The sequence below is a fragment of the Lactuca saligna genome, chromosome 9 (genome assembly GCF_052625555.1).
Source record: "Lactuca saligna cultivar CGN05327 chromosome 9, ASM5262555v1, whole genome shotgun sequence".
In the NCBI taxonomy this organism is placed as follows: Eukaryota; Viridiplantae; Streptophyta; class Magnoliopsida; order Asterales; family Asteraceae; genus Lactuca; species Lactuca saligna.
The window spans coordinates 131,954,797-131,972,615 of record NC_136425.1 but is presented as its reverse complement, the minus strand read 5'-3'; the positions used below and the strand labels follow the sequence as shown (position 1 = coordinate 131,972,615).

The 17,819-nt window shown below is 39.0% G+C and overlaps 1 non-coding gene across 1 annotated transcript; it reads left to right on the top strand.

The window, feature by feature from the left end:
* Positions 1 to 15,417: 15,417 nt before the first annotated feature.
* On the top strand, positions 15,418 to 15,524 carry LOC145019020 (small nucleolar RNA R71). Its single transcript, XR_013667340.1, has one exon. It is a non-coding gene; the product is annotated as a small nucleolar RNA R71 (small nucleolar RNA).
* The last annotated feature ends 2,295 nt before the right edge of the window (positions 15,525 to 17,819 follow it).

Sequence of the window (17,819 nt, the reverse complement as noted above, 5' to 3'; positions counted from 1 at the left end):
ATTGTATCTCTTGTAATTGTATGTAATAGTATCTCTTTATATAGTATGTAATGTATTAGTATTTCTGTAATTGTATATCTTCATATAGTATGTAATGTATTAGTATATACTCAAGAATGAACTGACTCTTGTGTGATTCTTTGTACTTGGAATAGTAAGTAGTGTCTCCTAACTATACCTATTATAGTTACTAGTAATGTACGTGTATAACCGAAAGTATGCCTTTGCTACCCAAAGGTATTGAATTGACTAATGGAACTTTTATGTCTATATATGTATACATAATATATATACTAATATTTAGACGACATTCAGACAAATAACCGATACCCTAAAGCCACATCCAAACAAGGAAAATGAATTAAAGCGAGCTAGCAGTCCTAAGTCCTTTAAACATTTCTTATATAACTAATGTGCACAAAAGTACCCACTAATTTTAATATTTATAACCTAACAAACTAAGACTAACTATGCACTTATAGGCAGCGTACCTAGTCAGATTACAGTATAGCTTAGGTAAGTCGGGTGTCGATCACAGGGAACGGTGTTACTAATTAACCTAATTACTAATAAATTAACCTAATTTATTAACAAATTTAATAAGGGGGTTTTATCTGATTTTGCATGATCAAATGAACTTAATCAAATTAATAAAAAACACACTCTTGCTTAGTTGAATCCACTTCTTCGTTATGGCTAGCTAATGATTATGGGTTATTAAGTTGGGTTTTAGTTATATTAGTAATTTAGTTATATCTTACCAATAAGTAACTAATTCATGTTAAACCATGTATGTTCACACATAATTAAACACAGAACTAATTATGAATGTAAATATGCTATGTAAGATTTGTTGTATAAACGCAATTATGGTCACAATTTACGTTCTCTAGCACAACTAAGATTTATTTAGCCTAATTACTAACTAAGATTGGTCAATCCTAGCTCTAACAATTTAATGTTCACTAAATTATTAGGTAAACAAGTTCATGTAGTTTCATAGTCACTAAGCTACACAGAACATGCAATCTAGCAATTAGATAAGCAAATAATAACATGCTAGGTTATACAAATCAAACACAAACAACTCTTACCAACTCAAATTAATCCATAAACATATAACTATTCATAAGTTCAAAGCTTCATCTAGCTAAGAAAAAGTAGCTAGATTTAGCTGCTCATCATAGTAATTAAACTAGCACAGCTAAAACTAATGAAAAACATGTTTATAATCAACTAAATATAAAACTTTACTTTTTTTGGTGTTGAAATCCCTCTTCCAGGACCTTTCTTCTCTTCTGAAACGTCTCCTGGAACTCCTTTTCTTCTGCAAAAAGTCCCTTTATTCGTAATAATAGGAGAACTTATATAATCCTCAAAAACCTGCGCCACGCCGTGGCCATATGCGCCACATCGTGGGCTTCAAGTAAAACGTATCCTTCAAGGAAATCCTCTGCGTCGCGATGTTTATCTACTAGAACACCCGTGCCACGTCGTGGGATGCACCGCCACGTCGTGAATTAAGCTCTTATTATGAAATTATTATTTTCTTGTCTTCCAAGCCTCCCATGTTCCCCATTTTATCACCTCTGGTCCCTCTCTTCGAAAATCCTTTGTATTGACTGAAAATAACAATTTAAACTCATAAATATCACTATTCTGCACATATTATCAATTTATTAATAAAAATGTACTTAAATAATGCCTAAAAATAAGTATAAATATGGCAATATCAAAATACCCCACACTTAGGCTTTGCTTGCCCTCAAGCAAATTTACACTTAATTCTTAATTACTAACACTACACAGAACAATCCGACTCTGGTTCAGCCTTTATGCCAAGACCTCAACGCATGCATTTGTGTCTAAAATTTTCCTAAGTACCCCCCCATACTTTAAATACTCACAATCTTCATAAACACTTGCCCACTTTTTCCGAACAATGCTCATTTTATGCAACCCTCCGAATCCATCCTCAGAAAACCTCCTAACCTCAAGGTATTTTTAGTTGAGCAACCTAAGCATACATAATCTAGAATTACAATTTTCCGATACCACTATGGAGCTTTCTTTGAATTCTTCATTTCTCTGACATTTTGATCTTCGATTTCTTTGAATTCAACACCTTATTTGAATTGATTTCTGGTATCTTCAACTTTTTGGATTTCTTCAGAATTTTGATCTTTTGATCTTCACTTTATTTGCTCCAAAATTCTTCAAACTTTTTCGTAATTCTCTCTCTTTTTTTTTAACATGTACCTCTCTTTTTTCTCTCAAAACCTACATGCTTAAGCAGAGGCGCTCAACCTCAACCTTTATTGGTTAATGATAATAATTTTTCTGGATACATTTCAGGTTTAGGCTACTAAACATATTGCATCCTTCAAACCGAGCGGGATTATGTTTTTGTTCCATGATTTCAATAAAATAAGGGAAGCCACAAATGCACTATAACGTATATTGGCTTAACTAAACATTTGAACTTTCATCGGATCATCTCACATAATACTAGCAATTTTAAAAATTTCCTAGCAATTTACTTTTTCTACCCCTACCCCACACTTATTTCATACAATGCCCTCATTGTATGTATAAAAACAAATCAAAATTAAAGAAAAGGGAGAAAAAGGAATAGAATCCCCTGGAAAAGCGGCATGAGCATCTCGAAAAGTGTGGAAAACGCGGAATTGGACTTCCAAAAATAGAAACTCGGTGTAGAACTGGTAGGATATGTAAATAAACCACGAACAGGACTCGAACTTCAATTCGTCAAAGTGGGTATTTGTAATGAAAAATATGGCAATGATAAACTGGATCACGTCGTGGTATATATCTGGACACGTCGTGATACGGGTGTAAACTGCGAACACCAAAATGCTGAACTACTACAAACTGCAAGCGTGCCACGACGTGGCATAAGGAATCCACGTCGTGGAACTGAGCATCAGTAGAAAATGACTTATTGGCGTTATTTACTCTAGCAGCTTTGACCAATGGCTAACTGGTGTCCAACACTTCTATGCAAGTATATGTCCCAACTAGAACCTCTCTCCTAATATACCCCATACTTATCTTGAATTGTGGCCTCGGACTCACAACTCTAAGCTTCCTTGACTAGACAAACACGACTCGAAAGATAACCGGCTATGCTCCTTAGAATTCCAACGCTAATCTGAAAAGTTAGAACAACCCAAAAGAAACAAAAAGTAACATCATAGTTTTAATAAGGTTTTACATTACACACCAAAGTCAAACTAAAAAAATAAAATAAAATAAAATAAAATCAATCATCATCTTGATCTTGTGCTCCACTTGGCCCTGCCTCATCATTTTGCGGACGCCATAACTCCTCCCATGTCGGAAAATAGGGATACTGCGGTGGCATAGCAGGTGGTCGGGTCACACCCAAATGTGAATAAATACCCTCGGTAAGCTGGGTATGGTAAATGGCATGACCCCGCAGATTATCCAAATATGTTCCCACCCGACTCTGAAAAGGGTCGGTGGGCACTCCCTGCACATACTGCGAAGCAGCACGCTCTCGCTCGACCTCGCCTCTAGCCCGCACATTTCGACGCCTCGGCCTAACGGGTGGTTGCTGTCCCGGCTGCCCCTCCTCTTCCTCGTCATCTATTGGTGGTATCATAAAACGACCCCCGATATTCACCACTGCTCGCATCACACCCAAGACTTGAATGGTCAAGTTGGTATCCGGGAATCGAGTAAGATTCCTCACAAAGTCATGGGTCAAAATCTGATATGACCTAGCCAGGCGAGTAACCAAATTCCCCCCAGTAATCGGGCTCCCAGGCCTAGAATTGGCCGCTTTCTTCCCCATAAACCTTGCCAACATATAAGGCAAATCACAGCAAACCCCCGGGGTAATAAGAGTCCATAAATAAAATAGATTCTGGATGGGGACCTTGTCATCATGATGCTTGTGATTGATTGAAAACGTGATGAGGCGGTGCAAAAATCGGAAAACAGGATTCCGAATTTGTGACTCACTCGAGTCACGAGTGTTGTATTCATGGTTAGAAATGCCCCGCCAAAACTGCACATCCAAGGTACCCGGAGTAAAATTCCGCACACATCTAAGCAAGAAAGGGATAAAAAACGGAGATTGCGTCTCCACTTCCGTATAGAGCCCCATACGCCAAGCAAATTCCCGAAGGCTACACTCACGATATACACCACCCAAACGAAAAACAAGTGCTCTATTGTAGGTGGCATCAAGGGTGCGTTCTTCGAAACATACGGTAGAGAAAAATTCTACCGATAATTCCCGGTACACGGGTTCTTGAATGGTGAATAAATTCCTCCACCCGTGACAAGTAAATGAAAATTGATCTCCAACATAAGTCTTTGACCAATAACGTCCCAGCTCCGCTACCATGCCCACTCTACCTAGCCATCCCCAATCAATAATCGGGGCTATTGCAAACTCCCTATTATATAACCATCCAAGCCGATTCTCGTAGGTTGTTAGCAACGGACGGGGAATGTTTTGAGGAAACTGGTATAAATGATGTATGCTTGCGACATCTATCGGGTCTTCTTCCTGCGGAACAGCTCGTCGTGGTCCCATTTCTGCAATCAGAACAAACCAAAACAGCAAACAACCAACACATTAAACAGTTTAAATAGTTTGACAGAAGTCACGATGTGGCCAGGCTGCGCCACGTCGTGGGTCGCATCGTTCACAGCGTGTTGCTCGATCTAATTGCATGCGATTTCTACTAAAATCAATGGTTGGGGTTTGTTCCTATGACCATTAAAGGTATACTTAATCTAAAATCAACCATTAGATTCAACCAATTTCGTGAATCATACAAACCCTAACCATGAAAACTTGAAATTAGAAGAATTACTACAAAATAATAAAGAAATCACGTACCAAATAGATTAATTGGCAAGATCTTGCAAGGAAATTAGAAGTAGAAACAAAATTAGCTGTGGGGTTACAATGTTTCCGTTCGTGCGGCAGCCTCACAAGTGGGAATGAGAATTATCAGTCAAAGGGTTTTAAACAATTGGTCCCCCCCTGATTTTTAACGGCCACGACGTGGCGGGTGATGCCCACGTCGTGGACCTTAAATTGTTTTTTCTCAGTCGCGCATTCTCTTTTTCCCACGACGTGGTTGGGCTATGCCCACATCGTGGAGACTGCCAGATGCAAAAGTCTCAATAATGTTTATCATATTAATTAATTATTTTGCATATCAATCGTTATTTAAAGTTCCCTATAGCTAATTTTCTACTAGTTACCGAGTTTTTTTTTTTTTTTTTTTTTTTTTTTTTTTTTTTTTTAGATGATGAATCGATGTCTTTCCTACTTAAAAGGAAAGAAAATTTTAAAAAGAAAATGCAAACCAAACTCGGGTTGCCTCCCGAGAAGCGCTTCTTTTTCTTGGAGTCTTGAGCTGGACTCCGTGCCTTCTACGTTGAATCTTCGGAAGAGTCCTCCACCAAGATCTTTTGTTCCTTGAACCGCCTTTTGTAAGCTTGAACTCTCCTTTTATACGCCTTCTTTGAATTCTCCTTTTTAGCTTTTCCCTTTTCTTCAAGCTTGCGTTTTGTGCCCGTGGTTTCCTCCTTGTACTTTATGTCATTCTCTTCTGCTTTCACCACCGGCTTTGTTACTCTTGAAGTGACCTCCTCTTCATCACTTGTTATTTCCTCATCCTCTTTGCTTACCCAAGAAGGCGGGCTCTTGTAGGCTATGACTTCAATCCAATATGGAACAGATGCCTTTGGTTTTGTCATTTTGACTTGATGAACTACTTTTATCTCTTCTTCCATAAGCTTTTCCAGTTCTTCTAGTTCATTCTCTTCATTAATTGTGAACACCTCTTCTTTATTTTCTTGAAAGTCATCCTTTATCCCAAAGACTTCTTGTTCATCTCCAACCCTCAAAGTTAGCTTCGACTCGCGGATATCAACAAGGGCACCAGCAGTGTTGAGCAATGGCCGTCCTAGGATTATCGGAACATCTGGATCTTCTTTCATGTCCATGACTACAAAGTCTATTGGAAAAATAAATTTTCCAATTCTCACCAAAATATCCTCCACTATTCCTCGGGGTTGTGTCACCGAACGGTTCGCCATGTGAATCTTCATTTTTGTAGCCTTCATCTTCTGAATCTCCAATTTTTGATAAAATGAAAAAGGCATTAGATTAATGCTAGCCCCAGAATCGGCTAAAGCATTAACCTTCATTTTATTCCCAAACTCGCATGGAAGAGTGAGGCGTCCAGGATCCCCCATCTTTTCTGGTGTTTCTCCCAAAACAACTTTTGAAGTTTGTTCACTCAGAATCACTGTAGACTGCTTCTTTAATTGCCTTCACGTATCTATCAAGTCTTGCAGTAATTTCTGGTTTTCGGAAGCTTTGGATAAGGATTCAACAAAGGGAGTATTAATTGGGATCCCTTTCACATGCTTCACAAACTCTAAATGTTCCTTCTCCAGTCGACTAAGTGCTGCGCGGGTGGGAAATGGCATAGGTGGATGATAAGCTGGAATAGGCGCAAAGGGTTTTTGCTCAGACTTGCGCCACGTCGTGGCGAGAGGAGTGTCACGTCGTGGGTCGCTTGGTTCAGCACTTTCTCCATTGTCGATCCTTAATTTCTTGGGCTGCTGCGGTTCTTCTTCCAACGCCTCCAGGAACTCAGATATTGTATCTTCTTCAGTATTGATGGCCATTACGTGAGATTGGGCTTGTACTTCGGGACTCTTCGGGGAAAATTTTTCATGAACTAAAGTTGCTAGTTAACCAAATTGTACTTCAAGGTTATGGATGGAGGCTTGTTGGTTCTTGATCAATGTTTGTTGTTCCATGATAGCGGAATCCGTGGCCTCGTATCGCTTTTCCGATGCTTCCATAAAGTTCATTAAAATGGTCTCTAGGTCGGGTTTCTTCTCGGCTGGTGGCTGCTCCTTTTGATATAGGCCTTGACCTGTCTGCCTATACTTCTCTTCTTTTTGCTTCCTATATTCTGATGGGTTTTGAGCATTCTAACACTTCCTAAGTGTACATGCAACCCTAATAACCTTGGATCTATGTTTGTCTAATTATCATGCAAAGTTGAATTCCAAGGTTATATTCCTATCTAGCATACATGGGGAACAATTTTAACTTAAAGTATAGATAGAATAACTTACCTTGTTGTTGTTTGTGTTCCTTGAAACCTTGTGAGCCTAGCACCCCAAGTGTGATGCCTCAAATGCTTCACACAACACCAAATGCTCTTGGAAGAACTTATGAGAGAAAACACACTTCTCAAAAATCGGCCAAGCCCTCTTGTTTCTTAGTGTGTAGCCGATTTTAGGTGGAGAACATGTTTCTTATATAGTGTTGACACATCTAGGGTTAAACCCTAATGTGTCATGACTCTTCATTTCCATGACCCATGGGTTTGTAACTCCCATGGAGCATCCATGGAGCATCCTATGGGTGGAACCCAACTTGATAATCCATGGAGCCTCTTAGCCCACTATACAAGATATGAATGATTTACATAATCAACCCATATATTTAATTAGTTATCTTTTGATCACATAATTAATTCTAAATTAATTCTTGATCAAACTAATCAAATAATATTATTAATATATTAGAACTTATGATATATTAATAATCTCCAAGTGTTATTTCTCCCATTTAGTCTATCCAATTGCACGGTGCCATGCAACCCAAATGGACCATGCCGGGTCGGGTCAAGTACATACCAGAAATAGTTATGGACTTAGACACCTTATCCAACAGTCTCCCACTTGGATAAGTCTAATAACTATTACTGCAAGTATGACTTCAGGAACCGATCGGCAATCGTAGCTCTTTACAAGGTTTCTCGGAACTGAGAAGATGATGGTACACCATTTAAGATAAGTGATCATATAATCCTCTATTCTAGATATCAGTCGGACAAATACACGGAACAATGTCTTACTTATTGTCCAAAAGTTTGTTTCCCGATTTCCGATTTGTTTGACAAAGAACTTCATTGAACACATCAATTTAGTTCTGATCGGGCCCGGTACATAGGTCAAAACAAAGTCATCGAGGGGCCCAGATATCAGCTTCTAATCCAAGAAGGAACAGATAAACTTCGATTCATATGTTTGTTCTACCACTCATTGAATTACACACAAGAGCGTGATTTATAACATCGAGTTACCAATGCGTTTTTCGTACAATCAATGCATAACCAACTTGTAAGTAACAAATCATATCTCTAGGCTTGTAGACTTATACGATATTACCGTCTCACGATCACTCGAGATAGAATTCCTTGAAGTGATTCCAGTGAGCGTGGGTTGAGTCCAATGCTCAGAACGTTTGAGCACTCATGATTGCTGTAGCCTTATCCAAGACCTCTACAACCAAACATGACAGTCTTGATTCATATCTACTTCCGACATATGACCGACTGTGGAGGTTTGAATAATATGTTATACCAAACAAAAATTATTCTGGAAGTCAAAACATGCAAAAGAAATATAGTAAATGATTGACAAGAGATAGCAACACTTTACTCATAAATAAAACACTTTTATTCATCATCAGATGTCAATTACACTTTACAAATTTCGAGGTTATCTAACTACTAAATCTAATATCATCCTTCAGCCCTATGCTCCGAGCATGCTGGAGATGCTTAACCCGAGTCAATCCCTTCGTGAGGGGATCTGCTAGATTCTCATCTGATGATACCCTCTTTGCCACGAGGAGTCCTTCTTCGATCCGATGTCTGATGAAATGGTATTTTCTGTCGATGTTTCTGGATCTCCTGTGATCCCTTGGTTCCTTGGCTAAGGCAACAACACTTTCACTATCACAGAAAATTTCCATTGGCTCTTTAATAGCTGGTACAACTCCAAGGTCTCCAATGAAGTTCCTCAGCCATAACGCCTCCTTTGCCGCCTCGCTAGCTGCAATATACTCTGATTCACAAGTAGAATCTGCCACTGTCTCTTGCTTGGAACTCTTCCAAGAAATTGCTCCTCCATTTAGGGTAAAGACCCAGCCCGACTGAGAGCGGAAATTATCCCTATCAGTCTGGAAGCTAGCATCACTATACCCTACAACTCTCAAGTCATCACTCCCACCGAGGGTAAGGACCCAGTCCTTAGTCCTTCGTAGGTACTTGAGAATATTCTTTACCGCAGTCCAGTATGCCTTGCCAGGGTTCCCCTGAAACCTGCTAACCATGCTCAGGGCAAAAGCTACATCAGGTCGGGTACACGTCATAGCATACATGATCGATCCTACAGCCGAAGCATAAGGTACTCGACTCATTTGTGCTATCTCAGCCTCAGTGCTAGGGCTTTGTGTCTTACTCAGTTTGGCGTTACTCTGGATGGGCAACTCTCCTTTCTTGGAGTCTTGCATTCTGAATCTCTTCAGCACCTTATCCAAGTAGGTACTTTGACTAAGTCCAATTAGTCTTTTACTCCGATCTCTCAAGATCCTTATCCCTAAAATATAGGCAGCTTCACCAAGATCCTTCATAGCGAAACACTTTCCAAGCCAGGACTTTACTTCCTGCAGGGTTGGAATGTCGTTTCCTATGAGTAGTATGTCATCCACATACAATACCAAGAAGCTAACTATACTCCCACTAGCCTTGACATACACACAAGATTCATCTTCACTCCTAGAAAAGCCAAATTCCTTGACCTTTTCATCAAAGCAAAGATTCAATCTGCGAGGTGCTTGCTTTAACCCATAAATGGATTTCTCAAGCTTACACACTTTATTGGGGTACTTGTTGCTGACAAAACCCTCTGGCTGACTCATGTAAACATCTTCAGCCAACTTTCCATTAAGGAAAGCGGTTTTGACATCCATTTGCCAAATTTCATAGTCATGAAATGCGGCTATGGCTAACAGAACCCGAATAGACTTAATCTTGGCTACCGGAGAAAAGGTCTCATCATAATCCACTCCAGGAATTTGAGAAAAGCCCTTTGCAACCAGTCTAGCCTTATAAGTGTGTACTTTACCATCCATGTCGGTCTTCTTCTTGAAGACCCATTTGCACCCCACTGTCTTACGACCTGGTACATTTTCAACCAAGTTCCAAACTTGATTGTCATGCATGGATTGTATCTCGCTATCCATAGCCTCTTTCCATTTAGCAGACTCGGGGCCTGCCATGGCTTCCTCGTAGCTGTTAGGGTCATCTTGACTTACTAGTGTTCCATCACTAATAAGTGTCTCACCTTCTGCAGTAATATGGAATCCATAGTAATGCTTAGGTGCACTCCTAACTCTCGTGGAACGCCTCAGAGGTACAAATTCGTCAATTGGCTCAACAGGAGTTTCCTCCTCAAGTTGAGGGCTAGAGTTTGAAGTTCCATCACCACTTGACTCTTGAATTTCTTCAAGATCAATTTGCCTCCCACTGTCTCCTTGGCTTATAAACTCTCTTTCTCGAAAGACTCCTCTTCTTGCTACAAAGACCACATTGTCACTAGGTCTGTAGAAGAGGTAACCAAAGGATTGCTGTGGGTAGCCGATGAAAATACACCTCTCGCTTCGAGGTTCGAGCTTATCATGAGTCTCGCGTCTCACGAAATCCTCGCAACCCCAAATCTTGATGTGTTCTAGTTTAGGTACTTTACCAGTCCACATCTCGTGAGGGTTTTTGGCAACTTTCTTTGTAGGGACTAGATTAAGGATATGGGCGGCAGTCTCTAAGGCATACCCCCAGAATGAGATTGGTAGCGAAGCTCGACTCATCATGGAACGAACCATGTCCAACAAGGTTCGATTACGCCTCTCAGCCACACCATTCAACTGCGGTGTCCTGGGAGGTGTCAATTGTGAGACAATCCCACATTCCCTTAGATAGTCGAGGAACTCTGAACTAAGATACTCACCACCCCGATCGGATCGAAGCATCTTAATGTTCCTGCCCAATTGATTCTCGACTTCCTGTTTAAATTCCTTAAACTTCTCGAAAGTCTCTGACTTATGCTTGATTAAGTAGACATATCCATATCTACTGTAATCATCAGTAAAAGTCAAATAATAACGATTAGCATCCCTTGTGGCATGTTTGAATGGTCCACACACATCCGTGTGTATAAGGTCCAACAAACCTTCACCCCTTTCACACGAGCCTGTGAAGGGTGACTTTGTCATTTTTCCAAGTAAGCATGATTCGCAACTATCATTTGACTTTATGTCAAACGACTCCAAGACTCCATCCTTTTAGAGTTGGTCTATGCGTTTCTTGCGCATATGTCCAAGACGACAATGCCATACTGATGCTTTATCCAGGTTATTATTATTAGTAGAATCAATACACAAAACATTATTTCCTAAGTTATCTACAACAGACACAGCTTCATACACACCATCACAAGGTAATGCTTTAAAATAAAGAACATTATTAAAGAAAGCATCAATAGAACCAACTTCATTATTAAACGAAAAGGTAAACCCTTGTTTGTACAAAGCATGAAAGGAAATAATATTTCTTGCCATTCCTGGCGAGTAACAACACTTATTCAAATCTAAACTAAACCCACTACTTAGCGATAAAGTATAAACTCCAATCTTGGTGACAGGTGAAGCTTTCCTGTTCCCCATGATCAAGTTTATTCTTCCTTGCTTCACATCCTCACTTCTTTTTAGTCCCTGCAAGTCACAACAAATATGAATACCACAACCGGTATCAAGGACCCAAGATTTCGAATGGGGTGAGTTATTAGAAATGATAGTGTAAATACCTGCATGGTTGGGTTTGACTTTCCCATCCTTCACATCCTGCTGGTACTTTGGGCAGTTTCGCTTCCAATGAGCTTTTTCATGGCAATAGAAGCATTCAGCCTCTTTTGGGTTAGAAGAAGGAGTAATGAAACCTTTCTTGGTTCCACTTGAAGAAGAACCATCAAGGGTCCGAGCCTTGGTACCCTTCGAAGATCTCTTTCTCTTCCTCCCTCGACTTTTCCCGATTGCCAAAACCGGAGTTGAGTTTGGAGTAGGAGTGATAGCAACTGACTTCCCCTTAAGACCTGTTTCTGCAGTCTTGAGAAGTCCCTGAAGTTTGCTGAGAGTGACCTCTTCCTTATTCATGTGATATGTCATGCGGAATTGATCATAGCACGATGGTAAGGAGCGCAAAATTATATCTATTGCTAGCTCCTCAGGGAGGTTCACATTAAGTTTCAGCAATCGATCCACATACCTTTGCATTTTCTACATGTGGCTCGTGATGGAATCCCCGTCCTTCATCATGGTTGTTATCATGGAGCAGATAATTTCGTACCTTTCTTGTCGTGCACTTTGATGGTATCTTTCCATCAAATCTTGGTGCATTTCATAAGGGTAGAAATCCTCATAGGACTTTTGGAGTTCTGCTGTCATTGTGGCCATCATGATGCATGCTACTTTCATAGCATCCCTTTCATGTGCCTGAAAGTCAGCAATCTCCTAAGGAGTTGCAGTGGTCTCATCAATCTCCTTAAGCTCCTTGTCAAGGACATATTCTTTGTCCTCGTAGCGGGTAATCATCCTGATGTTTCTGATCCATTCATTGAAGTTGGATCCATCAAAGGTGACTTTCCCACACAAACTCATAAGAGTAAAGGAGCCATTAGGATTCGAGCCAGAAGCATTATTTGAAGACATCTGAAAGAGGAGAACAAGTTTAGTATAGATTTAAGAGAGTCCTTAATAAAACACCCAAATGTAATATTAAGGCTAGGATCCAATCACAATATAATATAACTTAGAAGAGGTATGCCGTAATCTAAGCTATACCATATTTGAAAGGTAGGTGAATGACGATTCACCAATTTGCACCATGAAAACCGAAATATTAGATATTAGGTTTTATTGGTTTTTATAAATTCCTAGATTCTTTGAGATTCAATGAACTTTTCAAAGGCATGTTTCAATCTCGAGAGTGCCCTCCAAGTTTTGTGACTGGGATACCGAGGATCACAAAACGAGGTGTGAAGTAACCATGCAAATCACTTGGTACCCTTAAAGTTTATCACTCAATCGATGTGCCGGTAAACCACACACGCTCCACCGATACTATAATAAACCTTAAGTCACCCTTTACCTACCTTGTTAAGTACAAGTTAGTATGCCGGTTAACCACACACGCTCCACCAACGACTTAGACAAAGTGTAAAGTGTAATTTCATGGATTAGCACCTTATTCACATTTTCCTAAAGTAACTAAGATTGAGAATTTAATAAAACATTTAGTTACTTTACAATATACATCATACTTTGAATGAGAGTTTATAAGTCCTTGACTTACCCGTTCGGCTAACGACCCTCCACCAGTCAAGCAAGCGGTGGGTGAGAGTAGACACCAATTAAGTCACCATTTTATAGGCAACAACCTTATACCCACCTTATAGACCGGCTTCGTGAATGAGGCGTACTAGCGGTAAGACGACATTATTCTTATATATATATATATATATATATATATATATATATATATATATATATATATATATATAATTATTAAATCATCATAATATAAGTATAAGGGTTGAATTTTAACTTTTAAAATTCTAGGGGTTGGAACTTAAAGTTTTAACTTAACTTTACTTGTTCCAAAACTTGAGGGAAAGTTTTGTAACTTTCAAAACTTTTCATTTCTTGTAACTTATGAGTTTAATAGAGTAATAAAATGAAGACTCTTCATTTTTCTAACTCTTGTGTTTGTTTTAATGGTTTTAATTCAAGTGTGACTCTTGGTTTTCCATAACTTGAGGACAAGTTATGGACTCCATTAAAACACATTATGATCAAGAATTAATCTACCACATAGGTTACAAATAATTCCTATGATCATCTAAAACATCATAAGAACAAGAACATGAATATGAACTTATTCATAAATTAAAAATTACACTTAAAACTTTGTAATTTTGATAACTAGTTGTTGTAAATGAATTATCAAAGACATTACACCATCTAAAACAAGTTTTTCAAGTACCAAAAAGTTTAGGGTAATGTTTCTAATTCATTTCCAGCAACTAAATCGAAATTCTGCAATCAGTCGACCCTACTCGCCGAGTGCATGAACTTACTCGCCGAGTTGGTTGAAGATACATATGAACTCGACGAGTCCCTCTTATGGACTCGACGAGTCCATTCGTAGACAGCAAGATTTTTGACTTTTTTCAACTTTTAAGCACAAATAAAAAACAAACAAGCCTAGGCTCTGATACCACTGATGGGTTTTGAGCATTCTAACACTTCCTAAGTGTACATGCAACCTTAATAACCTTGGATCTATGTTTGTCTAATTATCATGCAAAGTTGAATTCCAAGGTTATATTCCTATCTAGCATACATGGGGAACAATTTTAACTTAAAGTATAGATAGAATAACTTACCTTGTTGTTGTTTGTGTTCCTTCAAATCTTGTGAGCCTAGCACCCCAAGTGTGATGCCTCAAATGCTTCACACAACACCAAATGCTCTTGGAAGAACTTATGAGAGAACACACACTTCTCAAAAATCGGCCAAGCCCTCTTGTTTCTTAGTGTGTAGCCGATTTTAGGTGGAGAACATGTTTCTTATATAGTGTTGACACATCTAGGGTTAAACCCTAATGTGTCATGACTCTTCATTTCCATGACCCATGGGTTTGTAACTCCCATGGAGCATCCATGGAGCATCCTATGGGTGGAACCCAACTTGATAATCCATGGAGCCTCTTAGCCCACTATACAAGATATGGATGATTTACATAATCAACCCATATATTTAATTAGTTATCTTTTGATCACATAATTAATTCTAAATTAATTCTTGATCAAACTAATCAAATAATATTATTAATATATTAGAACTTATGATATATTAATAATCTCCAAGTGTTATTTCTCTCATTTAGTCTATCCAATTGCACGGTGCCATGCAACCCAAATGGACCATGCCGGGTCGGGTCAAGTACATACCAGAAATAGTTATGGACTTAGACACCTTATCCAACATATTCTTCATATGGCAGCCACTCCTTCTTCGGTTTCCTCCAGTCCTCTTCAAACTTATCCCTATTAGAGTAGCACACTTGAGCTTTTCTGTTCCCAAATTCATCCACGTTGCAGTCCTTGGTCAAGTGTGGACCATTGCATCGCTCGCACCCCACTCTTATAGCGTGTATCGACTGGTCCATTTGTGTTATCCTGCGATCCATGTTATTCAGCATGGCCATGACAGCTGCAATTTCTTCAGTTTGGGCTCCTCCACCGCCTTTGCTTCCATCCTGCCTCGGGTTATGGTATTCGCGGGAGTGTTTCGTGAATTCTTCAATTAGCTCCTTGACCTCCCTTGGATTTTTCCTTGTCAACGGTCCTTGAGAATCAAGGAGTTGTCTTGTCATCACATTGACCTCATCATAAAATATTGACATCTCTTGCTGCACATTTAGGTCATGTTGCGGGCAGTTTCTGAGTAAGCCCTTGTAACGCTCCCACGCTTCGTACAGTGACTCCCCCGGCTGTTGCTCAAAGTTGGCTATTGCCTTCTTGATTTTGGCTATCTTGGATGGCGGGCAAAACTGGTCTAGGAATTGCTCACGCATTTGATCCCAAGTGGTGATTGTACCCGGTGGGAGTGCTTTTAACCATTCTTTAGCAGTTCCTTTGAAAGTAACGGGCAGCATCCTAAGCAGGACGGTGTTCCTGTTGACATTTGGTACATTGAAGTAATTAGCAATGTCATTGACTTCATCTAGATGCTTAAAAGCATCCTCATGGTCTTTCCCAAAAAATGGGATGTCCTTCAGCGCAGTCAATATGTGTCCCTTCAGCTCGAATGTGGCATTGGCAGGTATTGCGGGTTGGACTAATCCGGGACCCACATCTTCTTGGATCCGCTTCTTGTAAGCTCCCATGGACATTTCTTCAATATTTGCCATCTCGTTCCTTGGCTCGTTCTCGGGTTTACTCGTGTGTTCTTCAAATTCTGGCTCGGTGTCGCTTTCGTACTCGGTTTGCACGGGTGAATGATCCAAATACTCAAGATTGCTCTCGTGCTTCGTTGAGGAACTTGACTCTCCTGTCTTCTTTCCTGACTTCCTAGAGAAGGTTGACTTCAATTCTTGCAAGGGCGTCTTTTTCTTGTGAATTGCAGACTCGAGATCTTCTAGTGGTGGCACCAATGGTGTGTTTGAGCCTCTGGTCATTAACTCCTGCAACTTGCTAAACTAAAACGTAAAACTGGACTAAAATAAGAAAAACTAAAAATGAACTCTCAGATTTCACGTCGTGAGTATACTAAATCTCACGTCGTGAACTCTACGACAAACAAAACAATAATTAAACTAAGATAAGCTAGCAAAATAGATAACCAATTAAGCTTTCTGCAGATTTTATTCCTAAATAAAAAAAACGATTAATCTAATGCAACTAAATAAGCTAATAATCTGCACCGTTCCCCGGTAACGGCGCCAAAAACTTGATGTGCACAAAAGTACCCACTGATTTTAATATTTATAACCTAACAAACTAAGACTAACTATGCACTTATAGGCAGTGTACCTAGTCAGATTATAGTATACCTTAGGTAAGTCGGGTGTCGATCACAGGGAACGGTGTTACTAATTAACCTAATTACTAATAAATTAACCTAATTTATTAACAAATTTAATAAGGGGGTTTTATCTGATTTTGCAAGATCAAATGAACTTAATCAAATTAATAAAAAACACACTCTTGCTTAGTTGAATCCACTTCTTCCTTATGGCTAGCTAATGATTATGGGTTATTAAGTTGGGTTTTAGTTATATTAGTAATTTAGTTCTATCTTACCAATAAGTAACTAATTCATGTTAAACCATGTATGTTCACACATAATTAAACACAGAACTAATTATGAATGTAAATATGCTATGTAAGATTTGTTGTATAAACGCAATTATGGTCACAATTTACGTTCTCTAGCACAGCTAAGATTTATTTAGCCTAATTACTAACTAAGATTGGTCAATCCTAGCTCTAACAATTTAATGTTCACTAAATTATTAGGTAAACAAGTTCATGTAGTTTCATAGTCACTAAGCTACACAGAACATGCAATCTAGCAATTAGATAAGCAAATAATAACATGCTAGGTTATACAAATCAAACACAAACAACTCTTACCAACTCAAATTAATCCATAAACATATAACTATTCATAAGTTCAAAGCTTCATCTAGCTAAGCAAAAGTAGCTAGATTTAGCTGCTCATCATAGTAATTAAACTAGCACAGCTAAAACTAATGAAAAACATGTTTATAATCAACTAAATATAAAACTTTACTTCTTTTGGTGTTGAAATCCCTCTTCCAGGACCTTTCTTCTCTTCTGAAACGTCTCCTGGAACTCCTTTTCTTCTACAAAAAGTCCCTTTATTCGTAATAATAGGAGAACTTATATAATCCTCAAAAACCTGCGCCACGTCGTGGCCATATGCGCCACGTCGTGGGCTTCAAGTAAAACGTATCCTTCAAGGAAATCCTCCGAGTCGCGATGTTTATCTACTGGAACACCCGTGCCACGTCGTGGGATGCACCGCCACGTCGTGAATTAAGCTCTTATTATGAAATTATTATTTTCTTGTCTTCCAAGCCTCCCATGTTCCCCATTTTGTCACCTCTGGTCCCTCTCTTCGAAAATCCTTTGTATTGACTAAAAATAACAATTTAAACTCATAAATATCACTATTCTGCACATATTATCAATTTATTAATAAAAATGTACTTAAATACTGCCTAAAAATACGTATAAATATGGCAATATCAATAACCATACATGTATAGGCATGCAATTGACAATATAAAAGTATA